At 38.3% G+C, this 27,324-nt stretch overlaps 1 protein-coding gene across 1 annotated transcript in view; it reads left to right on the top strand.

Annotated features, from left to right (window-relative positions):
- Window positions 1-27,324, top strand: part of F8 (coagulation factor VIII) — a 595,138-nt gene that overhangs the window by 304,020 nt on the left and 263,794 nt on the right. The window lies entirely within an intron of this gene.

The following is a 27,324-nucleotide window of genomic DNA, read 5'->3' on the forward strand; positions in this document are numbered from 1 at the left end:
ATAATAATAATGGTGGACAAGAGAAGAAGTAGTGCGTAATGCAATTGAAATGACTTTTTTCTGCTAGCTGGAGCTGGTTTGTGATATTAGGCCTAGGAAGTTGTGACACAGTTATTTAAATGAATTTACTCATAGAAGGGCCAAGGAATGGAGGGGGTGTTGAGCAAACATTTAATATGTACAATTTTAATATTTTTTAGCCAAATTCTAACAGACAAAATATTAATAACTAAATGTACATGGAAAATTAATTAAATGCATTTAATGAAAAAAAATAAAAACAATGAAAAACTGCATGTACAGAATATTACAATGGCAAACTACAGGTATGAATGGTGACATTGCTACAATAAAAATAATAATTCATAAATATTAGTATGATAAGAAAGGTAGAATGTATCAGGTGAAGTATCTTCTAGTCCATTCATTATCTTTAAGTTGCAAGGAGAGGTGGAGTTGAAATTAATTTGTTTCTGTTAGATGGAGCTGGTGAGGATGGTCAAATTTCAGTCATATGGCAGTTCAGAATTTTGTTAACCAGAAACTATTTGAGAAAGCAAATCAGATGAGCCTGTAACCGCTTGCGGTTCCCTTATTTACCTCTATAATGTCTTAAAGCATAGAACTTAGCAGGGCTAACCATACAGATATCTTAGCCATAATGTTATATAGTTAGTAAGAGATCCTCTATTTAACATGTGTAAATAATTGAGAATACAATATAAAATAAGGATTGTCTTGGAAGCCATAGATTTTGTCTTTTAGATATTTATTATATAAAAATATAAATATAGACATATCAAATCCATTATAGCAGAGTTTATAAGATGAAATTAAATGCTTGCAAATATCATTAATAGGTTAACATACCCTTCTGAACATGTCATCATGTCAGCCTCTCAGTCATTTTAAGATGGAGCAGCGTCTGTCTCCAAGTCTCTCCTCTGTGTGTTAACATTTAAAAGTACACCTATTTATACCTTAAGTGTCGTCATTTTAGAGTCACCATAGTTCAAATATGAAAAAGTCCATAACTAAAAGCAAGTGCACACGTCATGGGAAACTCCCGGACCTGGGGAACTTCCATCAAGTTCAATAGACAAGATGGCTTCCCAAAGTCTGAATAGCTTATCTGTTGTTTATACTAAGACGTAAGTGCACAGTCGTGGGAGATTCCCGGATTTGGGGAAGTTCCATTAACTTGGGGTTACCACAGTATATTGTGTACTGAAAGAGTCGTAGTATAGCCTTGAAGCTTGTTTATGCATTATTGTTATTGTAATTCGTCTGGGACAAATTGGCGCAAACATATTATGCACTGAGGTTATTGCTTAAAGAAACATCTATGAAAAACAATATGTTCCATTTCTAACACCTTGTCAGTTTACAATATCTCTTAAAGACAAAGTACACAGTTTAAGAAATACAACATTTCATTCTAAAACTTGTAATATTTGCATTTGCCCATAACACCCTCTCCATTAAACTGTGGACATTGTAGACCATTTCTTCCTTAAATTAGTGAACCAAAGTTCCCCAACAGTCTAGGTTTTTTTTTTGTGCTCCCAGCATCTTTGATCATTGTTGTAACAGTAAAACATCCGTAGTGTGATCTTTGCCTGTAAAGGTGGTTGATTAAAATGAGCAAAGCTTTTGTCTAGGAAAGAATTGAAAAGAACACAAAGTTCCAGAGTAAGATATTCTTGGATGGATCCGGATACGAATTGTAATCCAAAGTTAAAAGTAGTAATTGTATTTGTAATCCAAAGTCTTTAAAGGTCTGTAGAAGTTTACATTCCTTAGATACATTGCTGGAGGTTGTGTTTGTAGAATACCCGGGTATTTGTTGTAGAGTATAGGTTGTAGAGTCCAGCTTTCCAAATATTTGGCTAGAATTGGTTGCAGATATTGAATCGGCATCATCTGTTATCACCGTGGTGATGGTGTTGGTATTTGTCTTTGTCTTTGCTTTTTTTGTTTTGTTTTTTCATGAAATATATTTACACCGATTATGATGTGTATAGATTGGATACTCTCCGATATTCTTTCACGGAATAAATTAATTGACAGCATTTCCAAGACATTGTCTTAAGTGACATGGTTCCCATTATAGTAAATGTTATGTTGATACAGCAATCGAAGTGGATTCTCAAGAACGCCTCTTTTTGCTGTACTGGAATCTTTGTAACATCTCAGTAATAGACATCTCACTGACATCAGGTGCTGTTGTGCTAAAAATGTTAACAGGTAAAATCTGTGGAAAAATCTTTACATTTGTTGTTATACTTTGTATAATAATGATAGATGAAATAGTAACATAGTTAATCTTTCTAGTGTTTTGTTTTAGAGATAAAACCATTGTATATGATTTAGAGATATAAGGATAATATGAAACAGTATTTACTGCCTTTGTTCACAATGGTATGTAAAATTACATTATCTTTAAATGATAAAAATACTCTTTTATTCAAAATATCTCAATATATTTAGAATAGTTGATAATTGGAAATATGACATTATTTATCTTTCTTTGTCCTGTTAGGGAGAAGACAACTTATTCCCTAAGTTATGGTTAGATAATATAATAACTACAGTTATTAGTGGCTTAAAATACCAGAAACACCCAAATATTGAATTTTATTTTTATTTTTACCAAGATCTGACAGCCATTATGGAAAGATTGGATGCTTAACAATGAGAATCTTAATTGTTTAAGTATATTTTTCAGTGGCTGTTGGGTGTGGCTTAAGATGATTTGCATGTTTTATTATTTCTAAAAGTGAGTTAAGAAAGCACTCGGATACAATATTGAAGGTATTTATATTATAACTCTACCTTTGTATAGGTGGCGTTATGTACCTTTAACCATCACAAACCAAATAACATTTTCTTGGTATTTGAAAAAACGATAAAATATTTCATTACGTGTATTTTAATATATATACATAGAGTGGTATGGATGTTGAATTTATATCTTTGACATCTTTTCACCAGTTTGCAATAGGTGACCTAAATGATCAATTTCCAAACTCATCATGTATATCAGCTGGACGGGTTAATCCATAATACTCTTTTACTTTCCATTGACTGGCCTTAGCTCTGGCAGACTGAATATGTTTATCATTATAAATAAACTTTATGATAGTTGATGTAAAGTTTCTGTCTGTCTTTCAGTTACATTTTAACTGTTGAAGTACTTCACTTATATTAATTATACCACTCTGCAAACTTAAACGAATATCGAGTAGTTTCTGATTTAATAAGAACAGTTCACATTTTCTTCTAAAGTTTAAACGTTATTGCAGTTGTTATTGTAATCATATGATCTTTAACTATCATGATTCAATTATTTATCTGGGCAATTAGCTGTTATGCTCTTATACTTTATCTAATATATTTGTTTGTAGGCCATACTGCAGCTGCATTTGGCATTTTAGCAATAATTTTCAATTGCGTTTCAGATATTCACAAAGTCTATCCACCTTTGTAATTAACACATTATGTGTTTATTTTATACCATTAATTATAGTATCTGTATTATATTACACATTGTCACTGACACATTTCTGATACAGGGAAACAAATAGCATGATTGCTTTAGTAATTATAATTTTTCTGTCCATGCACCACATTCCTGGAAGTCCAGAATATAGCAAAAATCCTTTGTCGTTTGATTCTATGGAGCCATTTAACGTTTTGATTGGTATAGTTATACCAAAAGAGCAAGGAGTACATCGGTAGATCACATCTGCAACAGAACCATGACAGATTCCTTGTTGTATCAATGTCTCTGTGTTTATGTTTACAGGAGTTCTTTGCTTTGCACGTATGTAAATAATATGTAGAGTTTAAGAAAAGCTGCAAATCGTGCTTTAGTACAAGTGTCCCATGATGTCAGGTTTCTGAAAGATTTTGCTGGCCTTTTATATTCCATTCTGTTGGCAGGGCATCTGCTCTTAGTAGGCCTGTGTTGTTATTATTTATTAATTGCATCAAGGTTTCTTTCGTTAATTGATATGTTTCTTCCGAATTCAAATTCATATGCCACCAAATGTCATTGTAAAGTTCATTGTTACAGAATATTGTTCCAGCATGGTTTCCACTCCAGTACGAAATCTATATTCCTCTTCTTCTGCTCCTTCCTATTAACCACGTTTTCTGAGTTGTAGGCAACAATCTGTGTCTTGTACTGTGAGGCGCTTTGATAGTCAATCAGGTTTCCTCAGTACCATGTTCCATCTTGAGAAATAGCTGGGTGTTGACAATTATCAGCCTTTATTTCTTTTTCCGGTCATCTTCTGTCTGGATAATAGCAATGTCCAGAATTAACATAGCACTTCTTTTCAGCATAAGAAGGCTGTTTGCGGTAGTCATTCAATGATAAACTATATTGCATAGTCTTTTCTTACATCACCTTCATAGGTGCATCCAAAGTCTTTCACAAGCATCTTTTTCTGTTTTCAGCATGCTTTGCCATCATCGTTGAGTCCATTATTAGGATTTGAAATAGTCCAATCACATCTCTCTCATGTATAATCGGTTTTTGGAAAGATCTCAGTAGGTTCCTTGTGAAATACCAGTGTAGGTCACATTAGCAATCATTGCACTGTGAGCGGTGTCTCTCCTTTTGAGATAGTTCTTGGAGGCAGTCCTCACGATCAAAGAACTTGTCCCCATGCAGTTTTAAAACGACAGCTAGGGTTGATGTTATGATAATGCTGCAGATTGTAAGAAGGAGACACCATAACCAATTTTCTAGCATCCTTTTGCTTCCATCTTTGCATTTCTTTCTTACTGTATAAGATAATTCAGGTTCAGTCACTGTTTTCTCCAGAGTCTTTCTGATAATGATGTTGATTCATTTTTCATACATTCCATGTTAACTGTGAATGTATCACGTCTGTCGTTCATCCTTCTCCTTCACATTTGCAGGTTCAGATGTCAGATCATGATTCAGTCTGTTACGTGGCTATGATTCTAGTGGCTGTGTTCTGGTGGCATTTCTGTCATCCTCTGTTTGTTTTATCTTGTCATCTTTAACAGCATCCATTGTGTCAGTCAGTGGTTCTGTGAACGTCCTGTAAGTATTTAGCAGGTTGTAAAATATCAAAACTTACTGTTCTCGGTTGGCTCTGATTGTTCTCTGTAGTAAAAGTTCCCGGAGTCACCCTCTCCAGGACAAGCTGGCCAACAGTAAGAAAAAGTTGGTGCAAGGTGGTGCAAGGTGAGGTGGGCTGAAAAAAAAATGCCCTAAATTTCTCTAATAGAACCAATGGTTCTAAGCTCTCCATGGTGCAGAAATATGATTGTCAGTGAAAAAACGTGTAACATTTCATATGGTGTCTCACCATTTGTATCATCAGGTATGTTGTGAATGCTCATCTGTACCATAGGAATAAATAGATACCACTGTGTGGGGCAAGCAACTGGTAACTTGGTTAATAATCATTTAACCTCAGCATTTTCCCAGACCACAACCCCACTACTTTGGGGGTGGTTGGGGCACTGAAATCCCAAAGTAACCCAAATGTGGTTGCCCAGTTTTAGGTTTCCTTTGCAGTAACTGCAGGACCACCATCCAAATGGATGGCCCTGGGATTATCAAATGCATACTAAGGAAGTGAGACTAGAAAATGTGGTATCAGAGGTGGCACTTCGCACAGGATATATCCAAGTAAACCTGGTACATGCATCAACACATACAAAAACATATTTATAACCATGAGATGTTGGCAAACTTCCAATGTATAGTAATTCAAAAAGTACGTTAGATATTAATATTTCAATAAACAGTACATCAGTAATGTGGCAATAAGCAAATGCTTATGATTACTAAACACATGAATTACAGTATTTCCCATATTGGGCCACCAATATTCCTTTTCAGGAGTCAGAAGTACATTACCTCTCTCTATAAGAGCTTGTCCTAGCCATGAAAAAGCTTTTGGGCAAGTCTATCTTTCCTCTATAGGAAGAACAACCAACATATTACCTTCAATGGTTATTATGTAATTAACCCCTCTAAACGATAGGAGTATTTACGTGGATACCAGGTGGATAAGGTCTGGATATCCTTGCAAGCATAAACTCTGCATCATGACTGAGAGATAGGGTATGCAATGTGATCCAGTGACCACAGAAAAGCGTTGGTAGACACGTTGCATCAAAGTGCCTGGTAATGACCAACTATATGAGGAGAGGGCCCATGCTTTGTTATAAGCATGTCCATACACGTATTACAATGCCAGGCTTTCAATTTGTTACCACAAAGCAAAATGCAGTTGTGGATATAAACACACGACGTATCGTAAGAAAAACTGTTTGAACACCAGACTGAGATTCGAGATCAGTGAATAGTGGACCAAAATAGATAAATGAAATCCTACCAATTAATATACTTTCTTTAAATTACTTTATCCTCTGTATTAACTATGAAATATTAAAGTTAAAACAATAACATTTAAAAGCCAGCTTTTAGTGTGCATAGGAATTACAAGGCCGTTGGTAGTGTGAGATAAAGAACAGCTTTTTTTAAAATCCGAATAGTCTGTGAACACAAAATGACCTTGCGCTGAAAACTCACTTCCAGGGGAAAAGAAAAACTTTTTTTCTTTTCTTTAGTAAATTAATTATTTAATTAAACATAGTTAGAAACTCCCTCAAAGTCCCGATGACTTTGCAAGAAACATGTCTTCTTTAAATACTGGGTAAGTCTATTAAACAGTGAAATAGCATTTTTACCCTGTATATTATGTTGTCACAGCTATAATGTGCAGTATTACAAACTATTTTATAAGTGTTGTGCAAACTGTTCGTTAAAAGCCAGTGGTCTAGCGGGCCATAGAATATTTATTTATTTATTCTTTAAAGCTCTGACCTCAATCGGTAAAGCAATATTGTAATGGTGTCCATTGCAATCTGCTGTCTTACTTGCTGCTCTCAAAAATTCTGAATATGTTCAGAGATTTCTTGGGCAATAATAAATCCCCCAAAAAACAACAACTTTGCATTTATGCTAAACTTGCCTGTTGTAAATGTATTCTGTATATTTCTTGACATAAATACTTGTACTTAAATCTGTTTAACAAAACTGTTTATATTGTGGTAAAAATATATATATATTTATTATTATTTATTTATTTTTAACATTGCTTAATTTAATTAAATATCCTTTATATGTCTTTAAAGCATAACATATCTGCAAATTAAGATTATATACAAAAATGCATGTTCTGGATGTTCCCACAATACCTCTTCTATTATTATATTTTTTATTTTATTTTATTTTATTTTAAGTGTGAAATCTGATTCCTCTTAGGATGAGCACCCCTCCTCAGCCCCCCAGTTTCAGAGGCCCCTTTGGAGGTGACCACAGAAAAGTATAGATTCTATAAAATAGATGTGAGGGGGCTTTGGACAGTAAAGTCACTTTAATTATACTTTTCATATAGCATATATGATATGTGATATTCAATGGGATTTACTATATCAGAGCATTATCACTTTAATTGACACTGCATTTTTTTTTATGCATTCTTCTTTATGCATTATGATTTTTTTTTCTTACATTTTAATGTCTGTTTAGAATATTGCAGGCTTTGCAATATCAAACTAATTTTGCAGTATATATATTTACAATGCTCCTACAACTCATTATTATTAAAATTAGCCTCCTTCAGCATTAGCACTATCTACCACTGGAATTAGTGTAAGATACACCAATATGTGGTGGAACTGAATCCCCATATATGAGATTTGAAACTGTATTTTTATTTCTACACTGTGCCCTAATCTGTATTTATATACATTGCGGCAGCATATAGCTTTTAAAGAAGCAATTATTTCACCCATCATGTGTGGTTGACTGTGGACTTTTTTAAAACCTATTCTTTATTTTTTTATAAATCCATTTCTGGCTCTGAGAGAGCAGGCTGCTGAATGCATGGAAATGCTCTTACTACCTAGTCTATATACATTTATTTATAAACAACATTGGTGTATTTATTTTATGTTATTTTATGAAAACCTAGTTTATGAAATTCACTGAGATTAAATGTGTCTGGTCTGATTACAGTCAGTAGTACAATATCATTGTTCTAATTTCCTTACTGCTAGCAATACAGGTACAGTGGGATAGTACCACTTATTTAAGTAAGCTTTCCCTTTTAAAATTGGTGGATTTTAATCCTGCCATTGCAATAGACTAAAGACTGTACCTGAGTAAGCAAAGTCATTATGTGCAGGAATTGTGCACTTTAAATAGTAGAATACTTATGCTATTCTAGTGAATTGGGCTGGCTGCTTAACACATAATTTAGTATCTTTTGGTCACATTTAAAGCTGTAAATGTATTTAACATTTTATTTAAATAAGCCTTTAATAAGTTCAGTTTAAAAGTTATCAGAGATCCTGTATAGTTACAATTTTATTTTGCCCTCATTTATTTTACATATATATTATTTGTAATCATTTTATAACTATTTATTTTTGCAGAGCATTTAGGGAAGCAAAGGATGAATAACCACTGGTTGCATTTTTTCTAGGAGGGTAGTATAATTTCAACTCTGTTAAGGAAAAAATATGAGCTAGTTAGCATATATTATATAAAATACATGCTGCAGTGTACTGCATTGTACTGCACTGAATGTATTTAAAAGCCATGTCATTCTCTTTATGGCTGTATGTAATAATGTTGTTCATAATTTGGAATATAAACCAACGACTTCTCAATTCCTTGGAATGTTTACATGTCTCCTATCTCCGCAACCTTGGCTGGAAATTCCAGACTCCAATAATAGTTATGCTGTTATAATTCCTGATTTTTAATGAACAGCTAGCGTAACTGACAATATGGAAATTATCGCTGTTTTATAAAACTTTTCATATATAGTGGACATTAGAATCCAGAACGCAGTAATGCAATAATTAAAAGTCCTGTCTGTCTGTTGCATGAATGTTTTCATTAAGCCATAATGCAATTTTCTTTGCATTCTTGGAATTAGACTTCAAATTTCATCGCTCTGTCTTATCAATTTTCTTTTGACAACATTTTGCATTAATCTTTTTCCTGCGCATGCATACTACGCAGCTACAAAGAGAACATACCCCTCTGCCTGCAATCCACTGTCCTGGAACTAATGGGCAATGCTGTGCTGGTGTATTAGGCATATCAGGGAGTTTACCAACTATGTATATTTGCTCTCTTATGATATTAATTAAGATCCACAATTTCAGCATTGTATGCTAATTACAATGTACCTGGCACCTGAACTTAAAGTGCCTTGTACAAGTTCACATTAAAATCATCTCTAATGATGAAGATCTCTCTCTGAGTCTGGGCTACAAATAGCTCATTAGATTCTTGATATTTCAAGACTTGTGCCATGACAAAGTATTGTGTCTTCTCTTACGTATAAGAGGTTACCTAGGTATTTATTATTTTTTATTTAACGCTTCCAAGTACAAGTCCCTTCGTGGTCGCCAACTGTAACCGCTTGCGGTTCCCTTATTTACCTCTATAATGTCTTAAAGCATGGAACTTAGCAGGGCTAACCATACAGATATCTTAGCCATAATGTTATATAGTTAGTAAGAGATCCTCTATTTAACATGTGTAAATAATTGAGAATACAATATAAAATAAGGATTGTCTTGGAAGCCATAGATTTTGTCTTTTAGATATTTATTATATAAAAATATAAATATAGACATATCAAATCCATTATAGCAGAGTTTATAAGATGAAATTAAATGCTTGCAAATATCATTAATAGGTTAACATACCCTTCTGAACATGTCATCATGTCAGCCTCTCAGTCATTTTAAGATGGAGCAGCGTCTGTCTCCAAGTCTCTCCTCTGTGTGTTAACATTTAAAAGTACACCTATTTATACCTTAAGTGTCGTCATTTTAGAGTCACCATAGTTCAAATATGAAAAAGTCCATAACTAAAAGCAAGTGCACACGTCATGGGAAACTCCCGGACCTGGGGAACTTCCATCAAGTTCAAGAGACAAGATGGCTTCCCAAAGTCTGAATAGCTTATCTGTTGTTTATACTAAGACGTAAGTGCACAGTCGTGGGAGATTCCCGGATTTGGGGAAGTTCCATTAACTTGGGGTTACCACAGTATATTGTGTACTGAAAGAGTCGTAGTATAGCCTTGAAGCTTGTTTATGCATTATTGTTATTGTAATTCGTCTGGGACAAATTGGCGCAAACATATTATGCACTGAGGTTATTGCTTAAAGAAACATCTATGAAAAACAATATGTTCCATTTCTAACACCTTGTCAGTTTACAATATCTCTTAAAGACAAAGTACACAGTTTAAGAAATACAACATTTCATTCTAAAACTTGTAATATTTGCATTTGCCCATAACAAGCCAACTCATGAAAATAGACCAACCAGCGTACTTCAAATTATATACATAATATAAATATTGGCATTTTTTTCCACCATTTGGTTCACAGACCAAGTGAAAAAATGTAACCAGTAGAATGAAAAAGAGGAGGAACAGTATAAAACAAGGCATATTTATATCTTCTATAAATGACTACATCTCTTTTTTTCCCAATCTATTGCTCACTACCCGCTTAATCTATAAACAAAAGCAACATTTAGTGACTATATGGAAAGGGATGCAGGGAAGTAGCACCTTCAGGGTGTTCCCAAATCCATATAGTGATGAAGTACTATGGAAGACGAGGATAAAAATTGAATATATTGTAGTATATTTGGAACTGGTGAATTAAATGAAAGTAGTAGCACTTACAATTTTCATGACCAGCTACAAATGTGTATGCTTGAGCGGTATTATCCCCTCCTATGGATGTGTTGATGGTCCCTTTTTTATAAGAAGATGCTCCAGCCAGCCAGTCAGTCATTCTTGATGCCAAGCGTTCAGGAGTCTTCTCCTTTAATGTGCTGCATTAATGCAGTAGGAATTCACCAGTACATAGGATAAAAAGAGAACAGAATATAGTTCTTTGTGTATAAAGATAAAAGTAAAAAAAAAGAGTTATAGTCACATAAGGAGAGCAAAAGTACGTTTTGCTCAATCACACACAGCGTAGGTGGTATCTTCTCCATCAAGAAAATAAAAGTGTGAAACCTAAAATCAGGAAGGTCAAACTAGTTTTATTTAAGACAAAATTAATATGGCAAGAGTCTCCTTATGCAAGGCAATGGAGTGAACTTGCTCCATGATGCATTTTTTAAAAGATTAGAAACATTTTGCCCATAAATTTCATGCCACAGGTACATGTCAGCAAGTAAACCACCCCCGAGGTGTTACCGTTAAAAATAATATTGCTCTACATTAAACTTGACAGTGTCGCTGGTGTTTGAGATGATCTTTTGCAAGCAACACAGCATCCCACTGTTATGTAACTGTGACTGAAAGCCATGTCTTATATTTTATTTGATTGAATAAAAGCTGGGGACCAGCAGATCTTTCAGGTTTCTTCCACATCTGGCTGTCAAGGACACTCGTGGACAAATAGCATTTTTCATATGTGGATCCTGAGTCAGAAGAGGCCAGAAGCTGCTCATTATCTTTTTTTGTTTTCTCCCAGCCAGAGTCAAAATTTGCTACGCATCTTATAAGTCCTCTTTGGCAAACGTGCCACAAGTTTCTGGAGGACCCTACTAGCTAGCCTCCTGCCCAAGGACCATGGCCCGTATCCAAAGACCTTGTTTGGGAGTTAAACCTCCCCAGCCACCATTAGCAGCTTTCCTTTGGTTCCCCATCAGTTCAGCACTTTCCCTTCATTCGAATGGAACCAAATGCTAGCTCCCTGGCAGCCGTTCGCATGAACCACACCCACAAATTGTCCTGATCGTCATTTAACTGAATTTGGGATGAGGGCTTCATGGGTTCCCGATCACCTCAGCAGGACTTAGCTGCGAATGTTATGGATCTGTTTTCGGCATGAGAGGACCGTGCGGCTCCCGGACAACTTGGTCTGGGATTTTGAACAACTGAAACCCGCCAAGAGAACACTTTTTGGAGGGAAGGTGCCTGCGATTAAGGGGCACAAACGCTACCTAAGAGCCAGCTGGAGCACCCTATATTTTGGATGCAGGAGCTCCTGAAAGTTGACCAGCCAAGGCACCAGATACCCTGGTACTGTTTTGGGCATAAGATCATGTGTGCGGCCAGTCAGAACTTCAACACGGTGGTGTTTCCTCTACACTGCATGGATCTGAGTGCTATTTGGAGAACTTGGGTGCTCAGATCAGAGCTATTTGGTGATTAATTCTTCGTGGGGTTATTATATATTTGTATGATGTTTTGGGGTATTTTTATGTTTTATATTTTTATTTTTGACTCTGGGAGATAAATAGCTTACCGGTCTTTAACGCAATTATCTCAGAGGCACAGAGATTTATGGGAGGGGCTTGTCTTGCATTGAATGGAGACCCTATGCTTGGGGCTGTGTATAAAAGCAGGCAACTTGGCCATAATAAACCATTTCCTTTACACCCTTCACTCAGTCTCGACTAGTGTTTGGGTGTACCAGCTATACAGCTATACTCTCTGCAGGAGAAGCTAGATCCAGGACCCTGTTCCAGGGTGGGAAGCGGCAGCTAGGGGCTGAAGTGCTGATGGTGTCCCGGCGATAGCTATGGAGTGTGTTTGATGGAGGTACCCAGTCGGGATACCAGGCGGTCCGCCACATCCTCTAAGAGTAAACTCCAGTCACATTCAAGCACCCTCTGATATGCTCTTTGAGACACATATTTGGTAATCCTCTCCCTAGTTCATTTTTTTTATAATTCTTTATTTTTGCAGTGCTTGTTTCATACATGCATTCTTTAGTATGATATGCAAAAGCATATGTGAGAAAGTCGGAACTTGATGGACGCAAGTCTCTTTTCAGCTATGTAACTATGTAACTATATTGCAATTGTAAACAAAAAAAATCAGTAAATACATGAGTTACACACCAATTTTATATTTCTTAGGTGGGTAGTGCCCTAAGCAACCTTGTTTAAGGATGTTACATTAGAAGAGTGGTTCAGGTGTGTGTCGCCTGTTGATGTCGGTGGTTACAAGATGATTTGTGGAGAACAAAATACCCGCTACCACCTGCCAAAGCAGGGGGGTGGTTTTGCGCCATTATGTGCAGGCTTATTATGGAAGGTGGATGACACCTACAAGTATGCTGATGCGTAGCAAGGTATGGTTGTTAAAAATATTACCTCTTACCTCTAGGGTCTCGGGGGGGGAGGGGGAGGGGGAGTTGTATCTCTTCCATCTCTCTTGAGTTAGTACTTTAAAGGCCTGCTTCTGGCAGAACATAGCCCATTCCAGCTATAACATGCAAAAACAATAGTTATAACAGTGTTGGAAACAAGCTTCAGAACTAAAATAAAACAGGGAACATTAGGTTGAGCCATGACTGAGTCCTAGGACTTCTTGCCACATGGGTAACTGGGCTCGGTGTAGATATGTTAGGAAGTCAAGTCCCTGTGGAAGAGGAGCCATGGGTCCGTGGGCAATTTGGAGATTGGAGATATCTCATTCATATAACATATGGAGCTTTTCAGAAAACTTTTTATTCTAATGAAATTAAAGTTCTTAGTAGTCGGAATGCCAAAGGCTGTCCGTATGTCAGAAAAATACATAATCCTCTTATCGGCAATTATGTCTGTCTATTATTCGCCTTCTATTTCAAACCAACTCTGTGGATATCTATCTTGATTGTTTATAGCTAACGTATGCGTCAGGGTTCCATGCCCTTGTCGTGGCTCTTCCAGGGATGGCGAGGTCGGGTGTATATAGTCCCAGTGCCGCATTGAACTTGGGGGGCTCCTCCAGTGTTTAGAGCATGTGGGCAGTTCCATTTCGGGTTGCCAGCAGTCTGCCCTGAATCCCCCAGAGGTAATGCACTCCGGAGGAGCAAACTCTTTTTCTACTTAGTGCAGGCTATTTAATCACAGTAATCGCAGGACTCCTGTGATTACCTGATTCTGTTGATTTCCCTTCTGGTTCCCTTTCTGGTTCCATTCTCCTGATTCCCAGCTCACCTGACTACCCACTTTGGTTCCAGACTCCGGCTTGCCTGACTACCTACTTTGGTTCCTGACCCTGGCTCGCCTCCTGGACTTTGCTTATGGACTATTTTTAAAAATTTTCTATTTACTATTAATAAAAAAAATTTGCTTCCTACTTCTGTCCCTGTCTGGTTCCTGGTCCCTAACATTACGCAATGGCCATCTACCTATACCGAATGCATTTACTAGATTGGACCAGCAGGACCACAATTTACATTGCAGACTCTTCTGATTTGTACTGCACATCTGGATCCAGAATTCGGTCAACCTGCGGTTGTGCCTCCCCCCGCGTCCCTTCCTGTTCCAGCACCGGTTGTAGCCTCTGAACCTGTTAGAACAGGCTTCCCCAAACTCTCGCCCTCCAGATGTTGCTGAACAACCACTCCCATGACATTCATAGAACCATGGGAGTTGTAGTTCAGCATCATCTGGAGGTCCGGAGTTTGGGGAAGCCTGTGTTAGAGGAATGATTAAGGGCAACCCATCTCAGTGTAGAGGATTTTTAAGCCAGGTTGTTCACTACGGGTAAACAATTGCCAGATGGATGGAACCTTCCAGGCTGTCTAGCATTGGCCAGAACATGAAGGAGGAAATACAATATGCAAAAGTGTAGGTTAATACCAAGGGCAGGTGATTTTACAAAAATGTTTAATTGAAAAACAATTTTTGGGGGATCTTTAGATTGCAAACAAGGGTTCCGAAGAGCCTCAATATGGAATGAGATATTAATCAAGTGTGTAGACAATAGACACATTTATTTGTTGAGCCTGTTGTCTTAATTACGTTGTTTGCATGACATGGGTAAAATAGTGTTTTGTTTTGTTTTATATAGAAAATTTTATAATTTTTTTCAAATTTATAAAAAAAAATCAGATCAAAGACAAATCTAGACAAAGACAAAAAAGAGTATACATATATCATTTCAGCATCCCTTATAAATAAGCATACATGCATAAACATTTCATAAACATAGACAAAAGTGAATAAGTGAATAAGTAAATAAATATAATTTCAGCGTATATATTTCATCATCACTTGTGGACATACATACATACATAACAGTTGTCGCTACTAATTCCATGATGCATATTTGTGGATTGTACTTATCATGAATCATGGTATAATTCTCTATGATGTATTCAATACTATATTTTTAATATCTAAATTTTGATTATTCATGCCAATGAGGGTCTTTCAAGAATCTTTATCCATTTATCCCAGATTTCATATTTCTGCGTATTAATACAGAAATTGGAAACTATTCCTCTTTCCAATTTACAATGCGTTATAATAGCTTCCTTGATTTGTTGCCATGAGTATATTGATGTATTTTTCCAGTTTTTAGTAATTGACATCTTAAAAGCCATCAGAGCATGAATCAGAAAGTATTTCTTGTCCTTTGTTAATTGCGGTAATTTTAAATGTAAAAGTAATGTCTCTGGTGCCCAATTTTATGTAGTGCCTAATATACTATTAATTTCTACCAGGAATTGGTCCCCTGCCCTCCTTATCGGTGCACAGCTCCACCATATATGTATTTCATCAGCTCCCTCTCCTCGACACCTCCAACAGCACTGTCTCACAGACTTTGAGAACTTTTGGATCTTATCCGGTGTCATATACCATCTGTTTATCAATTTATAGCTCCTGACTGATTCCTCTTCTGCAACTGTCACTAGTCTAATACCATCCTTACCTTTTTGTGTCATATTACCCCACTCCCTCTAGCATGTAAGCTCATTGAGCAGGGCCCTCAACCCCTCTGTTCCTGTGTGTCCAACTTGTCTGGTTACAACTACATGTCTATTTGTCCACCCATTGTAAAGCGCTGCAGAATTTGATTGCGCTATATAAATAACATAATAATAATAATAATACGTGACTTCAGCTTATATATAGAGGCTGGGTCACATGCTGCACTGGCTAATGGCATGGCTGTGATGGCTAAACTAATGGCATGGCTGTGATGGCTTCTAAGGGCACACAAGTCAAACGCTTGTTGATTGGCTGCCCTGCAGCCTTTCAAAATGCGCCATTAAATCGCCGAACACCGAACTCCAATCCGAACATACAGTGATATGTCCGTGTTCGGGTCCGGGGTCCAAAAATGTAATGTTCGGTACGAACCCAAACTTTACAGTCCGGGTTCGCTCAACTCTACTCTTGCATAGTCCATGTTTACATAGGTATTATAATTATCCACCAGTGATTTCACATGTTGGCTGCACATTTTGTTTGGTTTTCTTTTAATGCTTCCGGCTTTGTGCGTCACTCGGTAGCTCAGATAACCTGCTTGATGAATTAGCAGCTAGGAATCTACCTGACCAGTTGGATGAACTTATTTCATATACTTCTTATGTCAATAAAATAATTAGGGAGAGGAGACAGGCCAGTAATGTTACCAGAATAGCTCCCAGGTTTAGCAGCCCTGCACCACTCTCTTTACCAGCACCGGAACCAATGCAGTTGGGTTCCATGAGGTTACCTAAGGTTAAAAAATCTTATAGAGGAAAAGAGGGGTTATGTCTTTACTGCAGGATAAAAGGACACCTCAGAAAAGACCAAATAGACCAGAAAGCTCTCATAACTCTCACTGCACACAGCTGGATTGTTTAGCCCCATTTGCTATGGAGCCATTAGTACTTTAGTTAATTACCCCAAGAGTGGACAGCATGGATGTGGCCTAGAAGCAACAACATTCTTTTTAATAAAGCCTAGTCTATATTCAGCTGATCTTTGTGATTTTATGATTCTATTAATGGAATTTGTGAATCACAACTATTTTCTGCTTAATGGCAAAATGTACCTGCAAACTAAGGGAAATGAGATGGGTACATGCTGTGCCCCAAGCTATGCTAACCTTTTTTCTGGCATGGTGAGGTCAGTCATATGTACAATTCTTAATATTTTTCCAACTTGGTAATTTTCTGGTTCAGATATTTTCAAAACATCATCTTATTGTGGAGGGTGTATTAAGTTACCTTCCAGGAATGGGTTACACAGGCTGAAAAGAGACCTGTCCATCAAGTTCAGCCTTCCTCATATCTGTATTTTGCTGTTGATCCAAAAGAAGTAAAAAAAAAAAAAAAAAAAAAAAAGCACTTCCAAAAACTAGGAAGAAAATCCATCTTGACCCCAGAGTGGCAGTCAGATTTATTCTTGGATTAAGAAGCTATTAACTTACAGTAGAAACATTATTTCACTGAATATTGTGTTTTTGCAAGTATGCATTTTGTTGCTGTTTAAATATCTGTACAGACTTTGATAAAACCACTTCTTCATGCAGAGAATTCCACATCCTTATTGTTATTATAGTAAATACACCTATCCTTTGGCTTAGACAATATCTTCTTTCTCCCAGTTTAAACATATGACCTTGTGTCCTATGTATAGTCCTGTTTGTGAACAGATTTTCACACAATGGTATATATTTGTATAATGGTATCATAATTCCTCTGAGGTGACATTTCTCTAAATTAAAGAGGATTAAATGTATTAACCTTTCTTCATAGCTAATATGTTCCATTCTTTTTTATTAATTGTGTAGCCCACCTCTGTACTTGTAATAGTACCTTAATATGCTTATTTAAAACAGGTGCCCAAAATTGCACAGCATATTCAAGATATGGTCTTACCAGTGATTTATAAAAAGGCAAATTTACATTCTCACCTCTAGAACTAAAGCCCTTTTTTATGCATGACAATACCTTACTGGCCTTAGCCACTGCTGATTGACATTGCACATTGTTGCCTAGTTTGTGTTCTATAACAATTCCCAAATCCTTCCCGTGTGTTATTACTAATTCACTACCATTTAGGGTATAAGTTTCTTGTACATTCTTTACCCTGAAGTGCATAACTTTGCATTTTTCTACATTAAATTTCATCTGCCATTTAAATGCCCAGTCCCCAAATTTGTCTAAAGTCCTCTGCAGCAAAGTAATATGGCTGAATTAGAAGGATATTAACCTAAATGAATACTGAACCATAATAATATTAACCTGAAATTGACATGAGTTTTTGAACAATAAGAAATTATATTTTTGGACCTCTTAATTGCCTTGAAAGAAAATTTGAAACTCTCTTCCAAATTCTTTCAGAAGAAAACTGCTACAAATATTTTTTTTAAAACTGGAGAAGTTTTCATCCTCATCCATTGATATGTAACATACAGTCAATATCTAACAGCCTGCCGAAATTGGAAAGAGTATTATCTACATGAGGCTGCAACCTTGAGAACCTTCTTCCTTAAGAAGAAATTTAACAAAGTTAAAGAAACAAACGTTACAGAAACACAATATGGCACGAATCAGAAATTACATTCATTCCTCACAATTTAGCTGGGAGAAATCTACTCCATACCAGTAATATCTGATTGGGAATGGAGGAAGAGGAGAAGATTAGACAAGAAGACCGTAAATGAATATATATGATGTTGTTTAATGCCTTATCCTGATGAGTAGAGATAAGAGAATGTCCTCTCCCATGCAAATTAGTGCTTAGTGCTTTGCTTTGTGTCTAGTTACCCCCTTCTCTGGTGAATCTACATTTAGGAGACTAATGGAGATTGTGATATTTGACTGTGCCTCTAAGGTTGGATATGATTTTTGGTGTACTGAAAACTTGAGACTTATCTTCTGACCTTTGGGACTGGGACACTGTGAGGAACAGTGGCACTCTGAAGTCACACATAAGTTTATAGCATTGTACAAAACTTGAAATTAGCCTAACACATGGGGTTTGATGCTATTCAGTTGACAGTAGAAACATATTCTAAGAATGAAACAAGAAGAAAGAAGGTTGAATTATGGTGTGTTTTTCCCTCTCTTTTCTTTTCTGTAACTTTAATTATACAAGCACAATTCACAAATACAAAATGTAAGCTACATCAAAGGACTCTTTTTTTTTCCTCTAAAAATATAAACACACAAAAAAAAAAAAGGATAATGGCGCTTACAATTGCCCCTCTCGCCTGGTAAATAAGTCTCCTAAAAAAATACTTTTCATTCTATTCATTCTCACAGTCACGTTTGGAACACTCATAGCTGAATTCCTGAAAATTTGTTTAGAAACACAATTAGAGGCAATAACCAGTCAGATAAACAAAAATATAATGGTAATTGAAAAAAACAGATTGAAGATCTGGTGGAAAGAATTGTTATGAGTAAAAGAAAAATAGCCAATTTTGAATCCCAAGAACATCTACTTAAAGAACAAAATGCAAAATTGAAATTTCAAATGCAAAATCTAGAAGTCAAGATTGGCGACCTTAAGGATCATTCTAGATGTAGCAACTTATGTATCAGAAGTGTTCCAGAATCTATAACTCAGGAAAAAAAATCCGGAATTTCTCAGCAAGCTTGGGAAGGAATGGGAGATTAATCACAATAAAAGTTTAATAGTATTATAAAGAGATGTCATCGAATCTTCAGACCAATCCAGATATGCTACCAAGAGATATTTGTTTCAATTTTCAGTCATTTCAGTTTAAAGAGGCTCTACTACTTGCAAATAGATTAAACCCCTGGAGGTTGAAGAATTTAAAAATATCATGACCCTACAGGATTTGTCTTTTTTTTTTATAGAAATCAAAGAAAAAAATTTGTTCTTACAACAAATATATTGCATAACCATAATATAAAGTACTTATGGGGTCATCCAACTTTGTTAAGGATATACTGAGAAGGCAACATAAAAGTCTTAAAAGTCTTGGACTTTGTGGACAAGGCCTACTCATACCTGATAACTGTGCTTAGTATTCTGTGCTCCTTGTTCCTGTCAAGTTGTTCCCTGTTCCTGTCTTCTATATGATAGCTGACCTTTCACTTTTCCTATGCTTACAATCCTGTGTCTGCCTGACCTTGTGTTTGCCTTATGCTTACCTCCCTGGGGACACTTCCCCTCTCCGATGGCGCCTGGCCATCTCTTTATCGAGAGCATCCTTACTGTAGCTGGGCACCATGCTTGTTCCATTAATGGGTTGCTGGTTCCTTTCGGAAGTATGATCCGGCCGCTTGCCATCAGTTGTAGCGAACCACAGGTAACCCGACCGGTTACCTCCACTAATTCCCTTCCTTCAGCTGCTCAGAAACCCTTACAACAAGCAGGCAACCCCTCCCTCCCCCCTCCCCAAGAACTGGACAAGACACAGCTCTGGAGGTACAACTCTGACTGACTCTTTATTTTTGGATATACTTGGTGTTCCCTGGTTACTTAAAGGACCACTCTAGTGCCAGGAAAGCATATTCGTTTTCCTGGCACTAGAGTGCCCTGAGGGTGCCCCCACCCTCAGGGACCCCCTCCCGCCCGGCTCTGGAAAGGGGAAAGGGGTTAAATCTTACCTTTTTCCAGCGCTGGGCGGAGAGATCTCCTCCTGCTCTCCTCCTCCGATCCGCCTCTTCTCCTCCCCGTCGGCTGAATGCGCACGCGCGGCAAGAGCTGCGCGCGCATTCAGCCGGTCACATAGGAAAGCATTCATAATGCTTTCCTATGGACGCTTGCCTGCTCTCACTGTGATTTTCACAGTGAGAATCACGCAAGCGCCTCTAGCGGCTGTCAATGAGACAGCCACTAGAGGACATAGGGGGAAGGCTTAACCCATTCATAAACATAGCAGTTTCTCTGAAACTGCTATGTTTATGAAAAAATGGGTTAACCCTAGCTGGACCTGGCACCCAGACCACTTCATTAAGCTGAAGTGGTCTGGGTGCCTAGAGTGGTCCTTTAAACAAGATCCTTGTATTTCCTCGTCCAAGGGCAATATCACCATCTCATCCTCCCTCTACAACACACAATGTTTAGCGAAATCTGACGCATGGAATTACTTGATCTGTATTGGAAGTGAACATGAAAAAAGGTGAAGCAATACACGTTCCTTTTCTACCCCCCTGAGCATATTATAATTGTCCCATAGATCTACTACCAGGAACCCCTTTTTTATGGCAAGATATATCGCCTGGCAGAAAATGAACTACGTATTTTGAAGGATTATATACAGGAAAACATAAGCTTAGGATTCATATGACTATCTACTATCGGGGGCTGGAATATTTTTCGTGGGGAAAATAGACTGTAGCCTACACCCATGTGTTGACCACAGAGAACTAAATCAGATCACAATAAAAAGCAACTACGCACTCCCCCTTATTCCAGAACCCCTTGAGAGATTACAATTCGCTACCATATATTCCACATTGGACCTTAGAGATGCTTATAACCTGCTACGTGTTCGACAAGTGGATGAGTGGAAGACACACATTCTGTTCTCGTTATGGGCATTACGAGTAATTGGTAATGCCATGTGGCTTGTGTAATGCCCCAGCCACATTGCAACATTTTTTCAAATGCTGCTAATGGTGCTTTTCAGGATTTTCGGAATTAATATGTAATAGAATACTTGGACGATATCCTTTTTTTTTTTTTTTTAATTCTTTATTTTAGGTGCGCTTTCAGGTATACAAAAGCTTGTATGGCCACAACAGCCAGGACAGGCACTGTCATAATAATGCAGGGTAGAAAGAGTAAGACCGTAAGTGATAAGCATGACATCACAGTAAACATTTTGCACAATCTTTGTATATCAGGGGAGCATGGTTTTGGTGAGATCTTGGTAGAAGGTTAAGTGCGATTCTTTAAATAGTAATGGGTTTTGCCCCTCACTGCTGCCATGATATGGCCCTTGTCTTGCGGTGTATAGCATCGGAGGATGACATCTACGGTAATTGGGGCCACCGACTTACTGATGGTAGGCAGCCGGTATAGTCCAGCTATGGTGAACTTATTGGCAAGTGCTGGTGGTAGCAAAGAATCAATTTATCTTCTTATATAGTGGGGTAGTTCCTCTGTATTGATCTCAGGGGGTACCCTGCGGATTTTAAGGTGAGTACCTATCTTCCAGTGCGGTCATTTGCAGTGACATGTTCTGCTGAGTAGTTTGTAATTGGACCATTGCGGCTTTCAATTCGGCTACTTCACTGTGGAGTTTCCCAATGTCCCCTTCAGTGGAGTTTGTCCTGTCACTAAGCACTGCATGTTAGTTTTTAGGGAGGCCACATCTGCAGTTACGAGCCTCTGGATTTTCAGCAGTGTGTTTTGCATGTTGTGAAGGTCCTGTTTAGTAGCAGGGGCTGTGCCTCTAAGGATGTCCCTGGTTAAGGAGTGTTGGTCCTCCTGAGTTGCTTGGGTATGTATATGGCTTGGTAAGTCAGTTGTTGTTTGGGGGTCAGGGCCATCTGTGGCTGCGATTTTGGATGGTACCTGCCTCTGTAGCAAAGTGCCGATATCCCGCTGTTCCATTGCTTGGACACATTGTGGTCTCTTGGATCGGCGCCCCATTGCTGGAGGAGAGCTGAGGTGGGTCGTAGAGTGGTAAGCGGGGGCGTTGGCAGTTTTGTTCAAGCCCGTTTTGCCGAAGAGCTCCTCGAGGTCGGCGGGTGCCGGTATGTAGTAGGCCCCAGTCCTGCTTTTCAGTTTGGCATGCCTTGGGTTGTACTGAAAAGGCATCTATCAATGCCACGGGATATCCCCGATCCATGCCCGCTATTTCCAGGTTTGGATGGGGCCTGTGCATGATAGGATTTCAGCAGATTGTATTGACGCAGTGGCATCTAGCCCGTCTCGCTGTCAGCCCCCCCCCCCCCCCTTGAGCGATATCCTTATATTTTCCCCTGATCTCCCTACACATTGCATCCATATTACTATTATTATTATTATTATTATTATTATTATATCTTGGCAAATTTTATGAAAGTCATTTAGTAGTTTTCTAGGAACTTTTAAAGCAAGCATGTCAAACTCAAAATCTAGCACGGGCCACATAAACAAGGTTTAAGTTTATGTGGGCCGCAAAAAAAAAAAAACACCTTAAATTTTCATTGAAACGTAGGTTTATTTTGAAAAGTAAAGTATAAAAAACAACATCCCCCTCTACTAAATCCCATTCTCCTGCCCTCTACTAAACCACAGCACCCCCTCTACTAAATCCCCATCCCCCCTCTACTAAATCCCAGTCCCCCCATATACTAAATACCAGTCCTCCCCCTCTACTAAATCCCAGCAACCCTCTCTAACCAACAAACAGACTCCACTCACACACTCACATTGCCACTGCCAGTATGCGACTCCGGAGTCCGTCCTCTGGTATACCCCAAATGGCGCTGTCCGCACCCTGTGCCAAATCTGATCCTCCCGCTACTTCTTGAAACCCTGTGAAGGTGGAGCACATCGATGTCACGTTGGAATGTGATGTGGCGTTACGTGCCTCCATGCACCTCTAGGTATTCCACTGTCCAGTCGCAGCCAATGCAACACTGACCAACACACACACATACACACACACACTCACTGACAGACACTGAGAGACACACACACTCACAGACACAAACGCAGCCACAAACAGACATACACACACACTCACTGACAGACGCTCACAGACACATTCACTGACAGACACTCACTGACCAACACACACACTCACTGACAGACACACACACACACACACAAACACACACAGACACACACACACACACACTGACAGACACACTCAATGACAGACGCTTACAGACACATTCACTGACAGACACTCACTGACAGACACACACACACACTCACAGACAGACACATTCTTGCACACACATAATTTTCTTTATTGCTCCCTACCTTTGGGAACTGATGTGGGGACTCTCCCTGGGGTCCAGTAGGGATCTTCTATCTGCTCCTCACTGCTCCCTCACACAGTTTAGTGATGCGCCCGGCTTCAATACAGTAGCGCGCGTGAGGGAGCAGTGAGGAGCAGGAACACTGAGCTCCCTCGCTGACCATCCTCCCTGGCCGGGTAAGTTTTAGTAATGTGGGGAGAGCAGGTGCCTACTCTGCTATAACACTAAGCATGTACTCGCCGCTAGCCGGGCCACAAAGATGCCCATTGTAGGCAGCATACGGCCCGCAGCCCACGAGTTTGACATGCTTGTCTTAACCCCTTAAGGACCAAACTTCTGGAATAAAAGGGAATCATGACATGTCACACATGTCATGTGTCCTTAAGGGGTTAAAGGAATGGATCTATTTAAATATTCAAACATTGGCAATAGATAAGACAGTGTCAGCGCTATATATGATAGCCTTGCAGTAGGCAATCAATTAGGATGTGAAAAATCAACAACTTATCCCTGTGATTTAGTGGTATATATATTTTCACCTCTATACATCACAACAAGTTAGATTATACACATAAAATATATTAAAAACTTGCTCGAGAGTCCAAAAGTTCTGAATTAGAGTCTTTAAAGGGTTAATCTTGTGCTGCAGCAGAAATGTAATATCCACAGATACATTGTGGCTCAATGTAGATTGTACCTTAAAAGGATACAAAAAAGCTTTTCGAAGTGTAAAACTATGCCCAGCCAATTAATATAAGCAGACAAATAGATATACGTTAGGAAGCAACAATTAATGGGATTATATATGCCCCATTACATATATACAGTGGACACCTAAAAGGTAATTGGTGGGCATGTATCGACAGTATCAGAGTGTGCTGGCTTTTTGCACTAGGAAACAGCTAAATAGCTGTGGAGATATACATTATCAGTATTGGGGATATCAGTATCTGTATAGAACAGCAACGAAAAAGTTAATCAGCCAAAATTTATCAGCAGCAGCATATGAATCTAGAAATATGCTTTTTGCACAAGGTTTATGCATATGTATCTAGAAACATGCTTTCTGCACAAGTTTTATGTATATGTATTTAGAAATATGCCTTTTGCACAATATTTTTATGCTTATTTTTATGTTTATTGGCAGCAACATATGAATCTAGAAATATGCTTTTTGCACAAGTTTTATGTATATGTATTTAGCTATATGCCTTTTGCACAATATTTTGCACAATATTGAGCTCAATTTAAAATTCTGGTTCTTGCTTTCAAATCGCTACATAATGCTGCTCCCACCTATCTATCCTCCCTTATACACAAGTATGTCCCGTCTAGGCCCTTACGATCTGCTGAAGACTTACGTCTATCTTCTGTCCGTACTCCCACCTCTGATGCTTGCCTTCAAGATTTCTCGAAGGCTGCACCATTTCTGTGGAACTCGCTTCCCTTCTCCGTTAGATGCTCACCCAGTCTCAACTCCTTCAAAAAATCGTTAAAAACCCACTCCTTCATAAAAGCGTATCAATTAAACTGTGAATAGCTCCTGACTGATTCCTCTTCTGCAACTGTCATTAGTCTAATACTATCCTTTACCTTTTTGTGTCATTTTACCCCACTCCCTCTAGCATGTAAGCTCATTGAGCAGGGCCCTCAATCCCTCTGTCCCTGTGTGTCCAACTTGTCTGGTTACAACTACATGTCTGTTCGTCCACTCATTGTAAAGCGCTGCAGAATTTGATGGCGCTATATAAATATTATTATAATAATAATAATATTTTTATGTCTATGTTTATTATGCTTTATTTGTTTCCATTAATGCATTGGAGATATAAAATACCAGTATTGGAGATATCAGTATCTGTATATAACAGCAACGAAAGAGTCAATCAGCTAAACTTTGTCGGCAGCAACATATGAATCTAGAAATGTGCTTTTTGCACAAGTATTATGTATAAGTATTTAGAAATATGCTTTTAAATTAAAACAGTCCCTATTTTTAAGATGTATCTTATAACCATTGATTTGTTTTTTAATTCTTTATTTTATTGTGCTTGTGAAAGAACAATTAGGCTTGCATTGCCACAACAGCGTTTGCTCGCCTTTCAATTCAACATACATAAACATGTGTTAGGCATGTATTAACAATGCACATTTTATATTATATAATACGGTGCTTTCAAGAGAAATCTCAGTGTCAGTTATAGAATACTATACTATAGAGTCGATGTTGAGTAACAATATATGTAGTAGGTAAGCTGCCTGACTGTAATGCAAGTAATTTGAAAATAACTAAATAATAATGATACCGGAGAAACTGACGGAAGCCAAGCACAGAGAAGTGGACACAGGTTTCTTCAGGAAGGAAGAGATTCTTTATTCGATTCACCGACCGGGGCTCAGAGGGACTAATGTCACCAAAATACAACAAGATCTGAGCCCAGAACTGACTGTGTAAATGCATAATATAGACATATAGCTCCTCCTATAGTTAACTCTACCCACATATACTCTTTACCCAATCAGCTGAACAAAGCCTAACTTCCCTTACCTGTTAGACCACATGGCTCACCCAGAACAATGGAGGAGGGGAAGTGTTTTCAGTTTCAATACAGTGTTGATTGTATCTTAGCTACGTGTAACTGACTAACTGATACACCAACATTTATACATATGCCACATGGCAATCTTGTCCTAGTAAATTATTTTTACTGAGATTCCACCACATTCCCCCCTTTGATGCTTCTGATATTTCACAATTCCAGATGCATCACTTAACCATAGTTTGCTTACACCTCAGGTTGCCATGAATCAGAACAGACCTCGTAAGCATCTGTCAGGGTACCTGTTGTCTCTACCTCTGTGGAGGTGAGACACTTGGACGTTCTTCCTCGCAAAAGGGTTGATTCACTCATTCCTCGCGGTTCCCTCGGTCGTTTACACGCCGGCCGCGAGGGATCCACTTCCTTTTATGACGCGGCATTCAGTAGCCGACGTCATGACGACAACCCAAATCGATCTGTCAATCAAGCCCCAAGCACGAATGAGGATTCGCCGGGGGCGTGATTACCTGTTTGGAACCAGGGTATAAAATAGGGCTTTCTACATTTGTTCATTGCCCTGTCGTGGTTCTAGCTTGTCTAGTCTCTCAGTGCTCTTGTATTCTGTTAGTTTCTTTGGTTTTGACCCGGCTTGTCTGTTCTACCTTGTTTACCTCTATTACCCTTTGACTCGGCTTGTCTCTCGCTTACCTGCTCTCTCGTTCCCTCGACCTCGGCTTGTCTCTAGACCATTCTTTACTTACTACTTACATTAGTCCGGCCATTCTAAGGTCCGGTATACGTACCTTGTACCTGTTTGTACTCTGCGTGTTGGATCCCTGTCCCGATCCTGACATTACGACAGGGCCAATGGATCCTGCAGGTACAAACACTCAGGTTGGTCCTTCCGATTCTAGATTTGATGCCATGGATCACAGAATGGACTAGATGGCTCTAGCGCTGCAAGCTTTATTATCTCGATCTAGTAATCCACCGGAAGAGATGCGAGCCACGTCCATCTCCTCTGTAAGTTCAGGTCTAGAAGTAGCCACTGTAGGTGCTTCTTC

Source organism: Pelobates fuscus, chromosome 9, assembly GCF_036172605.1.
Source record: "Pelobates fuscus isolate aPelFus1 chromosome 9, aPelFus1.pri, whole genome shotgun sequence".
Lineage (NCBI taxonomy): Eukaryota > Metazoa > Chordata > Amphibia > Anura > Pelobatidae > Pelobates > Pelobates fuscus.